Here is an 18,210-nt window from a genome sequence, read left to right on the forward strand (position 1 = left end):
TAACAATGGTTTTTAAGGATTTCTTTTATTTATAGAATACCTTTTTTATTATTTTGGGGGGATTTTTACTTTTAAATTGTTTATAAAATGTATTTACTACAAGAAATGTTCCTTTTTGCAAATGTGATCTTTGCAAATCTTTGTGATGCAATATGTTCAGACCAGGTTTATGTGTCTCAAAGTGGCTGCTATTCTATGGGCAGGCCAGGTTGGTGCAAGGCAGCTTTGCCAGATTTGGTGTGTTTCACCCTCATTGAATTTTATATCGTATAAAGAATGGAAGGAGGAAGGAAGAGAAAAAAGGAGGAAGGGAGTGAGTGAGGAAAGAAGAGGATGGAAGGAGGGAGGAAGGAAGGAAGAGAGGGAAAGAGCAGAAGACAGATAAGGTGAAGGTAGATAAGCAAGAGGAATGAAGGAAGAAGTGAGGAGTCTCGAGGAGGGGGAAAACATTTAGTGACCAAAGTTACAATGGCATTGAAAAAAGTGACTGATGACCATTTTTCACACTTAGCGACCGTTGCGACCATTTTTCACACTTAGCGACCGTTGCAACCATTTTTCACACTTAGCGACCGTTGCAGCATCCTCATGATCACGTGATCAAAATTTTGTTTGGCAACAGATTCGTATTTATGCTGGTTTCAGTGTCCTGGGGTGACCTTTTGACAAAAAAATTTTTTTTAATCAAGCCCCCCCCCCCCCCCCCCCCGTCAAGGGTGTCCCTCTTTTCCAATCTGAAAATCTGGTCACCTTAATATATATATATATATATATATATATATATATATATATATATATATATATATATATATATATATATATATATATATATATATATATATATATATATATATATATATATATATATATATATATAATTCTGTTTATACACAATAATCTTTAAGAATATGGAATTCTTCATATTTCTCTTTCATATCTGTAGTTTTTGGATATAAGTTTTAAGCAAACTGCTATGAAAGTGCATTCCATAAGTTTTATTTTACTAATACTGCACATCAAAAAAAGTGTGACCTAGAAATATCAATCTGTTTTATCTAATTGGCTTCAATGTGGATTGATTCTTTATTTTATTTTATTTTTAGGTCATCCACAGTGAAATCCTATGCTGTGCACGTAACTTTCAAGAAGGTGAGTGGAATTTATTCCTGGATAGATAGATAGATAGATATATTGGACCTGAAACCTTAATATATTTTTATGTAAAAAATTAATCCTGATTGTGAAGCTAACTTCATTCCATCTGTTGTGGTTCATCAACCTGTCTATGGACAGAAAAGCCTTATATAGCATTTCTCATATAAATCATAATAGCAATCCTTATAATCAGGAATGGACTTCAAATTTTTTAGCATCAGGTTCTCTGCCCAGTTGCTGGGTGGGCATGGCTATGGTGGGTGTGGCCTAGTCGGCCTCCTGCACCATGCAGGGTGGGGGCCTTTTCTCCTTCCCCAGGCTCTGGAAGCTTTCCTCAAGCCTCTGGGAAGGTGAAAACCATCTCCCCCAGGCTCCAGAGGCCGGAAACAGGTGTTCCTGGCCTTCCATAACTTCCAGGAGGCCTGTTTCTTCCCCCTCCCTGAGCCTCCAAGCGGACCTTGCACTTACCTTGCATCCAAAATAGGCTATGTGGAGACTCCTGGTAGGGGAGGGGAGGGGGTGTCCAGGGAGGGGCAGGGAAGTGGGAGAGGGGGGTAGGAGGAGATGGGCCAGCCAGGGGTGGGAATTGGAGGTTCTCTGAACTCGCCATAACATTAGCTATGGTTTCTTCCGAACATGGGCAAACCCGTAGCAGCCTACCCCTTCTTATAATAGTCATATTTGTTTCCGCAACAAACGTAGGTAATTAACAGGCCCAACAATACTTTAATGTGCTATAATGTGATCTGAAATGTTAGAATCTTGAATGTTTAATGCCTGAATTGTTTCACAGCCACAGTTTTCCCATGATTTCCCATGATGAGCAAACTTTTCCCATGATGAGCAAACTTTGACAGCAACAGGTACACGTTACAATAGCTGTGGCTCCACACTCCTGCAACAGAGTGCAGTGAACCACTTCTAATGTCTTCTAATTCCTCCAGATTACTTATCTGCTTCCTTCGCTGTTTCAAGTCTGTCTTTCTTTCCCAATCACTTGAGACTGGATTTTATCAGGAAAATTCATGGCAGGTGTGCCTGACACACAAATGAACGAATGACTTCTTTATTACCACACGGCCAAAGGCTAGCTGCATAAAATAACCTATAAGCACTAAAATGTCTAGACAGTAATAAAATACTTAAGTCAAACAAACAGTAACCTAAATGCAATGAGAAATTATATGCTACAGCTGCTGAGAAAGGATTACCAGTTTTACTGGTGATGCCAAGTTATCTGTTGCTGCGTTCTATATGATACGGCACAAAATTAATATTGCCTGACAAATGAGGAGCGGAATGCTACCAAAATGTTATGCCTTACAGGAAAATCCAGCTTGGTAAAAGGCTGTCTTCATTTACTCTGTTCCTAATATATCTTATTTATGTTCTTTTTAAAGCTGTCTAACTGCCTATATATCTCAGCTTAAGGCAACTGCTATTTTTTAAAACCATGTTCATGATCCTGAAAAACTTGAATGGAGTCCCTGTAGTTTTTCCAATTCAGAGAAGGAATATTAATATCTCCTTTGACCCAAAACAGACAGTAAAAATAGTATTCCTCTTAATATTAAGTCTCTAAATGCTTCGAAACTGCCCAGAAAACATGGTTTGGCATCACATTACATGGATGAGTTAAAGAAAGAGACTCTGATGACAGGATGCTAACACTGAACTGTATTTTTATATCTAAGACCTACGTTTTTACCTATGTTTCCTTGCCCACCTCTTTCACCATTTTGAGTGTAAAGGGATTCCTTTCTAGTATAATACATACTTTATATCTTGATTTTTGAAACTGATTTTAGAGATTCCTAAAACAGATTATATAATAAAAACAATAGTTCATAGCTATGACATTACAAAAAATATTTCTCTTATTTTTCTGTCTGGAAGTTCATTTCCAGATTATATAAAGTCTATATTTTGAGACTCTGAGAAAGACCATACAGTGTATAGGTAGAGGATTGCAGCAAAGATAAAATCGCCTGCTACTGAATGAACCAAAGTGAATTGAAAATAAGTTTTCCTTGTGCAACTAAGGTTAAATCGTCTTAGTTGCTCTTCTTTGCATTTTTTCTAAAATCTCAACATTTTTTTTGTAATGTAGTGACCAAAACTGGATGCAGTATTCCAGGTGTGGTCTTACCAAGGGTTTATAAAGCAATGCTAATACTTCACATGGTTTTGATTCTATGCCTCTGTTTATACAAACAATGCTAATACTTCACATGGTTTTTATTGAATTGTATTAGCTTTTTGGTTGCTCTTGCACAGTGCTGGCTCATGCTTAAGTGATCATCCACTAGGGCTCTCACCATTACAGTTTTTGAGCCAGGTTTTGTCTAAACAGTACTTGTTCCTTTGGTTTTTCCTGCCTAGGTATAAAAGCTTGTTTTTATCCACATTAAATTTCATGTTGTTGGATTGTTCAAGTCTGTCAAGATCTTTTTGGATCCTGAACTTGTCTTCTAGGCTATTCTTGCCAGCTTAGTGCTATCTGAAAATTTGATGAGTTCCCTTTCTATTCCTTCATCTAAGACATTTATGAAGATATTGAAGAGTACTGGGCTTAAGACGGAACCTTGTGGTACCCCACTACTTACTTCTCGCCATGTAGATGTAGTATCATTAAGGACTATTCGTTGAGTATGATTTGTCAGCCATTTACAAATCCATCTAGTGATGATGCTGTCTATCCCGCATTTTTCTAGTTTACCAAGAAGTAAGTTGTGATCTGTTTTGTCAAATGTCTTGCTGAAGTCTAAGTATACTATGTCTACAGCATTTTACTTATCTACTAACTAAGTCATTTTGTCAAAGAATGAAATAAGATTGGTTTGGCATGATCTGTTTTTAACAAACCCATGCTGGCTATTAGTTATCACCAATCCAGGCTTCTCAGTTTCCCAAATCATCTCATTGGCTACAGAGGATGGATTAGATGGACTTATGATCTGGTCCAATAGACTCCAATGTTTTAAGAGTAATGCATTGACATTTGAATAATACAGGATGGGGTGGCCATGAGAATTCTTATATACTGGTATTTATGTGCAGATAAATTAATATAAAGTTGATGATATGGAGGGACTATAGCAATTGCAGTCACAGAAGGCTCTTGAATTTGATTACTATTTTTACTCAAAATGCCTATTTTTGGATTCTCTTTTTCTTTCACATCCCAAGGAGTTTACAGTAGGAAATAATAATAATATTACAGAAAGCTAAAGAGGAGAGTGGAAAGAAGAGGAAATAGAATGAAATGTTATTTTAGTTACATAAAGGTGGGACCTGTTGCATCACAACATAGGATATCAGGGCCTGAGCCAAAGGATTCATGGAATAGGAGGATTAAAGTCTTTGCATGCAAAATCCCCTACTAACTTCCGAAGTGAGCAGGTGGATGGTACTTTTGTAAATTGACTCTACCCTACATTTTTATCAACAACACTTCATTAATGATACTTGAGATATGATAAATTGATGTTACATAGTATACAGGTCATTGGATAATTAGAAGAACATTTTGAAAAATGCAGTCTGAATAACAGCAAGGGATTATGTAAGGATTTATTTTAATCTTCAAAGGATCAAATAAAAAAAATAATCTATGGACTGCCTGCAGTTACATAAAATATTAAAGTAGGGATGGGAGGGGGAGGTTGTTCTACTCTTGCTTTTGCTAAAAATAGAGAGGAGCCAAGTAAAGTGAATGTTTCCAAATACATTGTGACCCACATTTTCACAACAATTAAAAAAAATAAAAGCTTGAAAATGTTGCATCTGACTAGCTAAGTCTGCAGTTTTCTACTAGCATAGTTAGATCCCTCCCTGCAGGAACACTATCTAATACAGATTAAAATGTCATTGGTTTCCCCACAGGATCTCATGAAATCTGCAAAGATTCTTCCTTCAGGGAATTTCACTCATCACTGGTCACCATGGTACATCAAACTGAAGCTTTCCTTCTGTGCTCTTTAATTAAACCTAATTTCACAAGTTAAGAAACAAATGGTTCTCCCCCCCAATCAACCCTCTGATGTCCTTTTTAACCCTTATTAAACTCAATGTCCTTCTACTGAAAGTAACCAGAGATGGCACCGAAGTTTCTTTAAAAGGATAGTGGAAAGCAAAACATATTACTCGCAAGCTGGAAGGAAAATTCCAGGCCAGGCTTAAAATGGCACAAGATAGGATCACATCTCTTAACAGAGAGATTATCATAATGTTAATTATTAATCTATCTATATAAAAATGGAGATGTGCTTGTGTGCGTGCATGTATATTCCAGCACAACTCTGGAATGCCTCATGCAACTTCAACAAAACTTGGTACACAGATGACATACTGTCTGGGGAAAAAAATACTATGGGGGTAAGACACCCCTCTGGGGGGGTGTTCTGTTAAGATATAGCCTGTTGTGCCTTAAAATAGCTTCTACTCTACTGCCATAAAATGGATTCTATTATACAGCGCAATGGAGTTGCATGGTAATGGCTTCACAATACTCCCCAAGGGGCTTCCCTCTGCTAAGGGAGAAAATCCAACATTAGAAATTATGTTTGGTCCGGACATTTTCCCCCTATAAATAAATACCATGGCAACAGCAGGTTATCAGCTAGTATATAAATAAACGCCTGTTTTCAATTGCTCCTCCTCCTGATTTTTTTGATTATCCTAGAGGTTCCTGAAAATAAATTATTTTGGGAATTCCTATACACATTGTCTTAAATCATTCTCACAGCCAGGTCAAACTAGAGTTCCTCAATATTTCTGCCAAATAGGAATAATCTGATGATATTGCAACTATTTAGACTAGGGAATCACACCTTCCTCTACATTTAAATTTCTCTGCTACCTTCTCATTTTTGTTCATTCTCAGTACAATTTTTCGGGCTGAATTATAAACAATACCATTTACATTTTAGTTAATTCTAAATATAATTAACATAATATAATGTGTTCTTCCAAATGTTTCATTGCTTAAATGATTTTAAGCGAAGAGGGAGGAATTCTTGGGCTAATGCATCTGCTGCTACCAGAAATCAGGTGATACTAATATAATTTGGGATATAACTGCAGTCCCAAGTTAGATAAATTCCTGTCCATTTTAGTATGTACAATAAGTTAAGTAGCATTCTAATCTTTGGGGAATTTTGGCGCAAGGTGGCGCAGTGGTTAAATGCAGCACTGCAGGCTACTGCTAGATCAGCAGGTCAGCGGTTCAAATCTCACCGGCTCAGGGTTGACTCAGCCTTCCATCCTTCCGAGGTGGGTAAAATGAGGACCCAGATTGTTGGGGGCAATATGCTGACTCTCTGTAAACCGCTTAGAGAGGCCTGAAAGGCCTATGAAGCGGTATATAAGTCTACTGCTATTGCTATTATTGTTTCATTTTTCAGATTTTCTTCTTAAAGATCTGCAAATAATTTTTTTTCTCCACCATATTCAGCCTTCTCTGTTGTATATAATACAATTTTTTACACAAATCTCTGACATATCTTTTTAACATAAAACATTAATGAAGTTTTAATATAAACATAAACCCAATGTAGGGTTTAACATAAATTGAAATGTGTTTGAATATTAGTAGCTCAGGTTGGTAGTTTGGCTGTTGGTTTGAGCTCCGAGCTTGGTTGCAAATATTTTGTCATCATTGGAGGAGATTCAATTCAATTCACTTCAAAACACACTGACAATATCTCCTTGAATGGTGACAAAACATTTGCAACCAAATTGCCAAGCCTGGAGCTCAAACCAACAGCCTAATTTAACATAAATTTTCCAAATGTAAGCTCTTTTTTCAAACACACTCATTCTATTTCTTATGAGAGGTTCAGAAACCCATTGCTCTTTTCAAACACATATTATACATTTTTGTGGGCAGGAAAATACTATGTTGAATTTTGACTGGACAAAGACAGATTCTAGCAGAGTTCATTTTAAGCATCATTAAAACATGGAGACAACTTCTTAGTAGTTTGAAATGCTACGTTTTTTCCTTCAGTCACTTGATTATCCTACATTTCTTACAATCTGGCATTTGTCCCTTTAGAATCTTGCAAATTTAAAGGTTTTCCAAACAGATATACCTATATTTAAATTTTCAGCAGTGGATTTCAATTATTTTTACTACCGGTTCGCTTGTGCGTGCACACATGGAATGCTTTCCAAAACTATCGTCCAGTCTCCAACCTCCCTTTCTTAGGGAAGGTTGTTGAGAAGGTGGTGACCTTCCAACTTCGGCGGATCTTGGATGAAGCGGATTATCTAGATCCCTTTCAGTCTGGTTTCAGGCCTGGTTACTGCATCGAAACCGCTTTGGTCGCGCTGACCGATGATCTCTGGCGGGCCAGGGATAGAGGACACTCCTCTATCCTGGTGCTCCTTGACCTCTCAGTGGCCTTCGATACCATCGGCAATGGTATCCTTCTGCGATGGCTGGAAGAGGTGGGAGTGGGAGGCACCATTTTATGGTGGTTCTCCTCTTACCTCTCTGGCAGGTTGCAGTCAGTGTTGGTTGGAGGACAGAGATCGACCCCTAGGCCCCTTAATATGGGGTGCCGCAGGGCTCGGTCTTGTCCCCCCTCCTATTTAATATCTACATGAAGCCGCTGGGTGAGATCATTCGCCGGCACAGAATTAAATACCATCAATATGTGGATGATACCCAGCTGTATCTCTCCGTCCCGTGCCAACTCAGTGAAGCGGTGGAAGTGATGTGCCAGTGCCTGGAAGCTGTCAGGGTCTGGATGGGAGTGAACAAGCTTGCACTCAACCCTGACAAGACCGAGTGGCTATGGATGTTGCCCCCCAAGGATAGTCCAGATATTCCATCTTTAAGCCTGGGGGGTAAAATCTTACACCCCTCGAAAGGGCCCGCAACTTGGGTGTCCTCCTGGACCCACAGCTGACACTAGAACACCATTTGTCAGCTGTGACCAGGAGAGCTTTTGCCCAGGTTCACCTGGTGCACCAGTTGCGGCCCTACCTGGACCGGGAGGCACTTCAAATGGTCGCTCACACCCTCGTCACCTCAAGACTTGACTACTGTAACACGCTCTACATGGGTCTGCCCCTGAAAAGTGTTCGGAGACTACAATTGGTCCAGAATGCAGCCACGCGAGTGATACTGGGTGTACCGAGATAACCCATGTTACACCCATCCTCCGCGAGCTGCACTGGCTCCCTATTGGTCTCCGAACATGCTTCAAGGTGCTGGTTATCACCTTTAAAGCCCTACATGGCTTAGGACCCGGATATCCAAGGCTGTCTTCTGCCACATACCCCCAGCGTCCGAAAAGATCACACAGGATGGGCCTTCTCCAGGTGCTGTCGACTAGACAATGTCATCTGGCGGCTCCTCGGGGGAGGGCCTTCTCTGTAGCTGCCCCTGCCCTATGGAACGATCTACCCCCAGAGATCCGGACACTCCCCACTCTCTCGGACTTCCGAAAGTCTACTAAGACCTGGCTATTCCGGCAGGCCTGGGGCTGTTGACCTCATGAATGAGGTCCAACCCCACTAAGATTGAGTGCATGATGTGTCTTTTTAACTTGCTTTCCCTTTCTATTTTAAATTTTTTCTTATTATTCTTTTTTAGAGCTGTTTTTATGAAAGCCACCCGGAGTCCTTCGGGAGTGGGCGGCATATAAATTCATTAAACTTTGAACTTTGCTTCTGTGCAAGTGCAGAAAAGTCCAGGTGGGTGGGTGGAGCCTCTTGCCACCTCCACTATCAGTTCACTCGATCTGGCCCAAACTGGGAGCAACCAACCTCTGATCTTTTTTATTATGATCCATTCTATTTATCCAAAATCATTTTTGGAAAACAAGCAACACAAACCATCTCATCCAACTGACCTCAAGCTTCCTTCAGTGACAGAAGCAATCAGATCTCTGTCTATTACCCTGACACTATTCTATTGTTCTATTGTGAACCTTCCCCAGTTCTTAAGTGTGTCATCATAGGTTAAAGACAAGGCTTTGTGACTTCCAAATAATTTTACAATAAGACTAACAAAAAAAAATATTTTTTTTCAGACAAACACAAACACACAACACATATAAGATAAAAGCCTCTTCAATTACACACAGTGTGTCAATTGGTTACAAAGTCTTTCTATGCCCTTTCCGTAGTCCTCACTTGAATTTTATCAAAATTCACACATTGACAATCAAGATATCTTTGTATACATTGTTATTATGCTTCCTCCTAGTCTAAGTCATTTAATCATTTTAGCATTGATAACATTCTCTAATAATTTCCAATTCCATGTTTTTTTCCCATTATTAGTATCATCAATCTAATATACATGTATACAAATTGTTATAATTATTAAACATCCATTAAGCCCAGCTATTATTACATCCTTTCAACAAAGGGCATGTTAAATTTGAAGTAAATTATATATTATAATATTTTATTACATTATCCTGAAATCATCCAATGATATTACATCTTTATAATCTATTCTATATAGAATTGTTTAGCTTTTATAAAAAGGCTTTTCTTTTTTTTTTTTTTTTTTTTTTTTTTTTTTTTAAAGCTTAAACATTTCTTTATTAAGAAACAAACATTCAAGTAAAATAGTGACACAAATGTGGAAAAGGCAACCCATTCAAATGGGAATAATGAAAGAGGTAAGCTGCCTTCAGCTCTGTATTCAGCAACGTTTCCCTGTGATAGCGGAAGCAAATGGTAAAACAATTTTCATCAATTGCAAATTCTCTTTGTAAAGTTGCTCAGGACGGTTAAGAGATCTTCTCGTGTAGCATCAGAAGAAAAAGGCTTTTCAACATCATCTCCATGATCCTCACAGTTTGCATAGGATTTCATATTATCAATCTAGTATATATATATAAATGCTTTGTTATCGTTATTAATCATTTATTTGACTATAGCTGTTATTACATTGTACATTGCACTCAAAATGTAACTATATTTAACTAAATTTATTGTGACATCATTCTATTATTTTAGCATTGACAACATTCTCTAATAATTTTCAATTCCATGTTTTCCTCCCATTTTAGTATTATCAATCTAATACACTTGTATACAAATTGATATAATTATTAAACATCCATTAAGCCAAGCTAACAAAAAATGATATTATAGAGAATATAAAGCAAATTGCTACGAAGATATTGGGGAAGGTGAAAAGAAAGAGAAAAACTCCAACCCATCATATTTATGATCCTGTAGGTTGGAAATTTGCAAAGCACTGAAGCTGTAAGAAAGAAGACTGCTCATCAGCATCTGTGTTTCCAATTTGCATAAGTAATTGGTAAGTGATTAGGAGCACACACTGACAAAAACAAGCCCAGCATGCAGCAGAAAATGGATAATTTTCATGGTTCAAATTATCTGAAACTCAAAAATATTCAAGAAAAAATAGAATATGTATATTATGGCAAACAAAAATCTTACCCCTCCTTAGCGATAAATACTCTTAATCTGGCTAGATTATAATGGCTATCATCCAGTGTATGAAATGCTACCCTAAAGATGTCCTTGAGTTCAGCTCCATTCCTGCCAGCTGTCTCCGTGCATTTTCTTGTAACATAATTTACATTATATATATATATATATATATATATATATATATATATATATATATATATATATATATATATATATATATATATATATATTTGTGTGTGTGTGTGTGTGTGTGTGTGTGTGTGTGTAGTATTTGTGCTGATAAATAAATAAAGGGAGACTAGTATAGATCTATTTCAAGCTATTTAGCTCTCATCAGCTAGCCATACCCTTACTGGGATTCGAACCTGGGCTATATTACATATTAGGCAGATGTGTTAACCACTATCCCAGTAAGGGTATGGCTAGCTGATGAGAGCTAAATAGCTTGAAATAGATCTATACTAGTCTCCCTTTATTTATTTATCAACACAAATACTACACAAATGTAACAAAGGCAACAGTAAAATATTGGGCTTTCTGTCTGGATGGTCTCTTGTGACGAGCCGATGGACAGAGAATGGAAGCAGTTAGCTTCCTCCCATAATTGGGGCATACCAGGGGTTGTGACTTTATATATATTGTTATCTTCTATTTGTTAATGATACCATCAAGTACAAGATTTTGGAACAAAAATTCAGGGCATGCGCAGCAAATAGGTAGGTCAAACATAATAGAATTGGTAACCGCCCATTGAAGCAAAGACTGCAATATGCATTACAATTGAAACCAGGTAGAATAATTTACAGAATAGTTCTTGATCTCGGTTTAAAAATGGAATGGATCAGCTGCTATTTTTGATTTAATAGGCTTGGAATGGTTTTACAATTTTTCTCCTTTCTTTCTGTAAACCAGGGGTGTCAAACTGGCAATGACGCGTTGTCAACACATGACGGATCACAACTTTTTCCCCCTTCACTAAACCAGGGGTGGGCATGGCCAGCACATGACACATTAACACCCCTGCTGTAAACTATGGAGTTTAATAATATTTGTTTATTTCATTAAGTTAGAGCTGTATTTTGCCAGAACTAAGAGCCGACTCTCACAAATGGAAGCCTGGAGTCAGTACTAAAATGCAGAACTTTGAATGTTCCCAAATATCTGAACCACAGTCAGTTAATACTGATTGGCAATTTATGCAGGACAAATCTACTATCTTAAATTTCAAGACAAGTTTGTTTTCTCCTCTCTCCTCTCTGGTTTCTCTTCAGATCGTATAAATCTTTCACCTTTTTCTCCTCTCTCAAACTAAAGCAATATAGATTCTATATAGCTTATAGATTCTCCCATTTCTGTTTTCTCCCACAGAGCTACGCCCACAGAGCAGCACTTAACATCAGAAATAATAATACAATTATACAACAATACAATAGCAGTGTTGGAAGGGGCCTTGGAGATCTTCTAGTCCAACCCCCTGCCTAGGCAGGAAACCCTATACCATTTCAGACAAATGGCTATCCAACATCTTCTTAAAGACTACCAGTGTTGGGGAATTTACAACTTCTGGAGCCAAGCTGTTCCACTGATTAATTGTTTTAACTGTCAGGAATTTCTCCTCAGTTCTAAGTTGCTTCTCTCCTTAATTAGTTTCCACCCATTGCTTCTTGTTCTACCCTACGGTGCCTTGGAAATAATTTGACTCCCTCTTCTTTGTGGTAACCCCTGAGATATTGGAACACTGCTATCATGTCTCCCCTAGTCCTTCTTTTCATTAAACTAGACGTACCCAGTTCCTGCAACTGTTCTTCATATGTTTTAGTCTCCAGTCCCCTAATCATCTTTGTTGCTCTTCTCTGCATTCTTTCTAGAATCTCCACATCTCTTCTACATCGTGGAGACCAAAACTGAATGCAGTATTGCAAGTGTGGCCTTACCAAGGCATTATAAAGTGGCATTAACACTTCACGTAATCTTGATTCTATTCCTCTGTTTATGTAGCCTAGAACTGTGTTGGATTTTTGGCAGCTGCTGCACAGTGCTGGCTCATATTTAAATGGTTGTCCACTAGGACTCCAAGATCCCTCTCACAGTTACTGCTATTGAACAAGGTACCACCTATACTGTACCTGTGCATTTCATTTTTGTTGCCTAAATGTAAAACCTTATTCTTTTCACCATTGAATTTCATTTTATTAGATAGTGCCCAATGTTCAAGTTTGTCAAGATCCTTCTGTATCTTAAGCCTATCTTCTGGAGTGTTGGCTATTCCTGCCAGCTTGGTGTTATCTGCAAATTTGATAAGTTTCCCGTTTATTCCCTCATCCAAATCATTGTTGAATATGTTGAAGAGTACTGGGCCTAAAACAGAGGCTCTAAAACAGAGCCTTGTGGTACTCCACTGCATACTTCCCTCCTTTTAAATCCAGTTCCATTGAGGACTACATGTTGAGTGCAGTTGGTCAGCCAATAGATCAAAGTTGGTCAGCCAATAGATCAAAGAGTCTTGTTTAGGTAGATACAAAGTTTAGGCAATCATGTCATTTTCCATAATGGCATTCTATCTTTTTGCTGTGTTCAGTCAAGATTCAGAAGTGCCTGCTCATAAGGTATGAAAGAGCTACTTTTCTTTTATAATCCATGTAATCAAAATTAACAATCTCTCTAATGTCTCTAGCCTACTGCACATAATTAGCAATTACCAGAACTGTGCAAGATGCAGTGATTTCATTTCGGAAGCAGGAAGAAGATGAAGGAATTAACTCTTTATTTTGAACTGATCACATGCACTTGGACATGAATTTGGCCCAGTAATCCTCTATGAAAGTGCATAAGAATAGTCTGTTTGGATTTAGAAAACTGTACTTAAATTCCCTTTTAATCCAAGATCAAACTGAAGTTGCAGCGCACTTCACAATCTTGCCAATAGTTTGTTTGCTTTAAAAGGACCCCATTGAGAGGGTCAATCAGTGGTGCAGCTAATTAATTTAGAATTTAGAATTTAGAATTTAGAATTTATTAGAATTTGTAGGCCGCCCTTTTCCCTGAGGGGACTCAGGGCGGCTCACACAAAAACTGGGAAAGGGGAATACAGACAGTAGGACAAAACATGTAATAAAATAGCAAGCAACAAACACTCATCATTCGGGCGGGTAACTATCCTATCCCCAGGCCTGACGGGCGAGCCAGTTCTTCAAGGCTATGCGGAAGGCCTGGACGGTGGAGAGGGTACGAATCTCCACGGGGAGCTCGTTCCAAAGGGTCGGGGCTACTGCTGAGAAGGCCCTCCTCCTTGTAGTTGCCAGCCGACACTGGCTGGCCGATGGAATACGGAGGAGGCCTAATCTATGAGATCTTATCGGTCGTAGGGATGTAATTGGCAGAATTTAAACTCTAGACTGAGTGGTTGTATAGTGCTCAAGTACCTGGGGAAACAGCCTGGCATCAAATCCCTTACTAAAGGCTAACAGATTCAGGGCCAGCCAGATTTCAAGAGAGATGCTGTTCCATAGAGCAACCTTTGCCACACACAAAAAAGATATACTCCTGGGTTCAACAAGATGACATTATTTAATGGCAGAAACCCACAGGATAGGAGTCAAGTCCACAACGCTCCTGAGGGTGGCCTGAACCGGATTCAAATGCAATTGGGTAATACTTAAGAAAATAAATTCAAAATGTAGCATAGATAATATTACACTTAACAATAAATAATAACACATTTAGTCACCAATCATGCTGAGCAGGAGTACCATGTGACAGAAACTCCATCCAAATCTGTGCTGCTGCAGTGAAGCTAGCAATAGCAATAGCAGTTAGACTTATATACCGCTTCATAGGGCTTTCAGCCCTCTCTAAGTGGTTTACAGAGTCAGCAAATTGCCCCCACAGTCTGGGTTCTCATTTTACCCACCTCAGAAGGATGGAAGGCTGAGTCAACCCTGAGCCAGTGAGATTTGAACCGCCGAACTGCAGATAACAGTCAGCTGAAGTGGCTGCAGTACAGCACTCTAACCACTGCACCACCTCGGCTCATAAGCTCAGTGTCGGAAGACAAATTTCATCCAGTTCCAATCCGAGAGAAAGACTTTTAAATAAGGTTGATTGGAATGAAGGACTATGTTTTTGTTGAGCAGAACCAACAACAGTATGTAGTTCTGGGACAGCTGACAAACTGGTTTGATAAGTACATGGGTTTTTATAGGGTTCTGAGATGCTGCAGGGGGTTGTGCAATGTAGTGAGCCTTATGCCTTTTGCTATTCTAATGGTGGTGGGTTAATCCTATTGTATCTTAAAGGCCATATCATGTCTTTTTAAACTACTACTCCCACACACAGAGAAACATTCACCATTGCAGGGAACCAGTCACATGTCCACCTCCTGGAAGACCTTAATCAGCCAGGAAATACAGGGAGAGTACTTTGTGATTGCCAGATGTTTTTACCATAGAGAAATTTTCAACTATTCAGTCAGAAGAGGGGCAAGGGATAAAGGAACAGTGATGGTCATATTTAACGATATCAACAACTCAGAATTTCCCTAAGTTTAGACTTAATCACTTTTTAAAGGCAACATTGCAAACATTATTTCCCCGAGTACTACTGAGCAAAGAATGCAATTCCTTTTACAGTATGGTCAGATTTTGCACCTTTGGGATATGTGCAAGTAGCAGCTTAGTCTGTTATCTAAAGTGAAATAAGGAAAAGTAAGCCTGCTTGTTGGTTTTATGATTATGATGACTGTAATAGCAGATGAAAGGTGCAATTTTTTTTAGTGAACTTCTAGGATGCAAACTGAAAGGAATAACAAGAGCAGGGACTGAAAATCAGGAATTAACGTGTTTGGGGAAAGTATAGGAATGGTTTACCATTGCCTTTTGCCCCACATGTGAAATGATATCTTTGTCATTGTTGTGAAGGTTTTTTTTTTGTCTCCAAGGACAGGACACACCACAGCATATCAAATCTATACTAAATAATTTAGTATAACACATACCTCCCTCCAAAACCAGTTATTGCTCCAGGTCACCTCCATCCTTCAAAGTTTTGTGTTTATATCGTCACATAAATAATCAATACTCAGTTCTTTCATACTTATTCTTTTACTTCTCTGTTCAAACACAAGCCTTAAAGTCTTTAAAGCAAGGATGTCCAAACTTGGGAACTTTAGGACTTGTGGACTTCAACTCCCATAATTCTCCAGCTGGGGAATTCTGGGAGTTGAAGTCCACAATTCTTAAAGTGCCCGCTTTACATACTACTATTGGCTTTCTCCAAATATTCCTGCACTAGTGAGGATGAGGTGCTATTTCTGTGTGGTTGGACTTTTTCTAGTTGCTGCTGAGCTCCAAGCCCCAAGTAAAGCATACATCAGTATTCACCATCACTTTGGTTCTCCTGCAATTGAATGAAACTTTCCTATAGTAGCTGCCAATCTACATAGGCCGTTGCCCCTTCCTCATCTGTACGCTATTTGCTTTTATCTTTCCTGTTAAACATCACCCTTTCCCACTCATAGCCATGGTGGCACAGTGGTTAGAATGCAGTACTGCAAGCTACTTCTGCTGACTGCCAGCAGTTTGGCAGTTCGATTATCATCGGCTCAAGGTTGACTCAGCCTTCCATTCTTCCGAGCTGGCTAAAATGAGGATCCAGATTATTGGGGACAATAGGCTGACTCTGTAAACTGCTTTGAGGAGGGCTGTAAAGCACTGTGAAGTGGTATGTAAATCTAAGTGCTATTTCTATTTGCTTTGTAAGCTCAAAAGATTGGGTGGGTGAGGCTATCTCTGGATTACACCATATCCTTGAAAACACCAGAGTGTGGCTATATTAGTCAAGCAACTTGGACCTGGGCTTGAATGCCTGTGAATGTAGTTGTCAGGGAATGGATGGATGGATGCATGAGGGAGTGAGAGTGGAGGGAACCTGTATATCTGACTGCAGCATCTTTTTAAATGAACAGATAACAGCTCTACCCTTACTTGTTCACAATTGTCACCATTGCTGCTGCCTGTTACAGGTGCCTGCTTGTCTTACCTAAGTAGCTGGAGTGACCTTCACTGTTTGGGTTACGCTGAGGGCATACAATCTTGGTATCCATTCCCAGTGTCCTTTGCTCATCCTTTCTTTGAAAGCACTTCTGCTGCCACATTGAAGCAACTTAGCAGGATTTGGTGGGAGGGGGCTATCCCAAGTACCGGTGAAAAATTGTTTTGCCAAGGACACAATTAAAGCATTTCAGTCGGAAATCACTGTTCAAACTGCTTTACCGATGCTGACAAAGAAATATCCAGCATGTGATAGGCATTTACACGCAAAACACATTGTGTTATCACTGAAGTGCACACCATGTTTTTAACTTGCTGAATGCTACAAAACAGGCTTTTCTATATCCAGAATGCAATCGTTCCTGTACCTTATGTGCTTTAAAAAACACACAGAGTGAAAGAGCAGATAGAAGTCAGCAGGAAATGGCTTTGGAGAACATCTGCTTATAAGCTGTCTATAGAGTACTAGATGAATGTGAACTTGTGAAATTAATCAACCAGGCCGTGACCTTCCTGAAGCATTTATGGAAAACAGTTATAAACCATGGCAACATCACTTTGCAGACTTACTCTCAGTTGCAAAGTTCACTCTTCACCAGTTTCAATGCCCACACTCTTCAGAGATGCAGAAGGCCCAAGCAGCACTAGGGATACAATTAATAAGGTGAACTCTGCAAAAGGTCATCCTTTAGATTAAATTTGGCAGAAGTGTGAAGCTTTTATCAATTATCATCAAACAGTGTTGTATCTCACAGGATTTTCTCACTACAAAATGTCAGACAATTCTATGTTCTCCATGTCTCTCAAGGCTTTTTGGCACACACCTATCCCATTCAGACATGATTTTCATGCAGGTGACAGCATAGCTATCATGTGTGAAGAATGGTGTAAGTTCTGCTTTTTGCCAATAGGCTCCTCAGACCAAAATAAAAAGAATGCTGTACTTCTCACAGGCTAGACTTTTCACAAATATGCAGTCCATGCTTCCAACAAACAATTGCAAGAAAGTTATTATAATGATAATTGTTGGAAGAATCGTGGCACGACAAAACCGCGGTCCACTAAAGCGCGCCCGATTAAAGCACGTACCTGATGTCATCAGCAGCGCGACAAATACGACCGCAGAGAAAAAAGAGTGCTTTAAAAAGCGCTTTGAAAGCAAACCGATTCACGTTAAGGTAAGGGTTAGGTTTAGGGTTAGGGTGAGGGTTAGGTTAAGGGTTAGGTTTAGGGTGAGGTTTAGGGTTAGGTTAAGGGTTAGGTTTAGGGTTAGGTTTAGGGTTAGGTTTCGGGGTGTTAGGTTTAGGTTTAGGGGTTAGTTTTAGCTTTAGCGCTCACAGGGTGCTTTTTTCGTCGCGCTGTGATGATGTCAGGTACACAGTTTCGTCGAGCGCGCGTTAGTCGACCGCGGTTTTGTAGTGGAACTGGAAGAATAAGGACAGTTTTTCATAACTGTTTTTACACACACACACACACACACACACACACACACCATTCTATCTCACTTTTTAAGTGGCATACAAGAAAAGCAAGATCTTTGTGCTTAACAAATTTCAATCTATTTTCAGTTCTAGCCAAC

The 18,210-nt window shown here is 39.1% G+C and overlaps 1 long non-coding RNA gene across 1 annotated transcript; it reads left to right on the forward strand.

The window, feature by feature from the left end:
* Nucleotides 1-1,851: 1,851 nt before the first annotated feature.
* On the forward strand, nt 1,852-5,671 carry LOC148045430 (uncharacterized). The gene is made up of 3 exons (XR_015696578.1): nt 1,852-2,018; nt 3,697-3,880; nt 5,041-5,671. It is a non-coding gene; the product is annotated as an uncharacterized LOC148045430 (long non-coding RNA).
* The last annotated feature ends 12,539 nt before the right edge of the window (nt 5,672-18,210 follow it).

The sequence above is a fragment of the Thamnophis sirtalis genome, unplaced genomic scaffold, assembly GCF_051295495.1.
Source record: "Thamnophis sirtalis isolate CommonGarterSnake01/CBP01778 unplaced genomic scaffold, rThaSir2_p1.2 scaffold_5, whole genome shotgun sequence".
In the NCBI taxonomy this organism is placed as follows: Eukaryota; Metazoa; Chordata; class Lepidosauria; order Squamata; family Natricidae; genus Thamnophis; species Thamnophis sirtalis.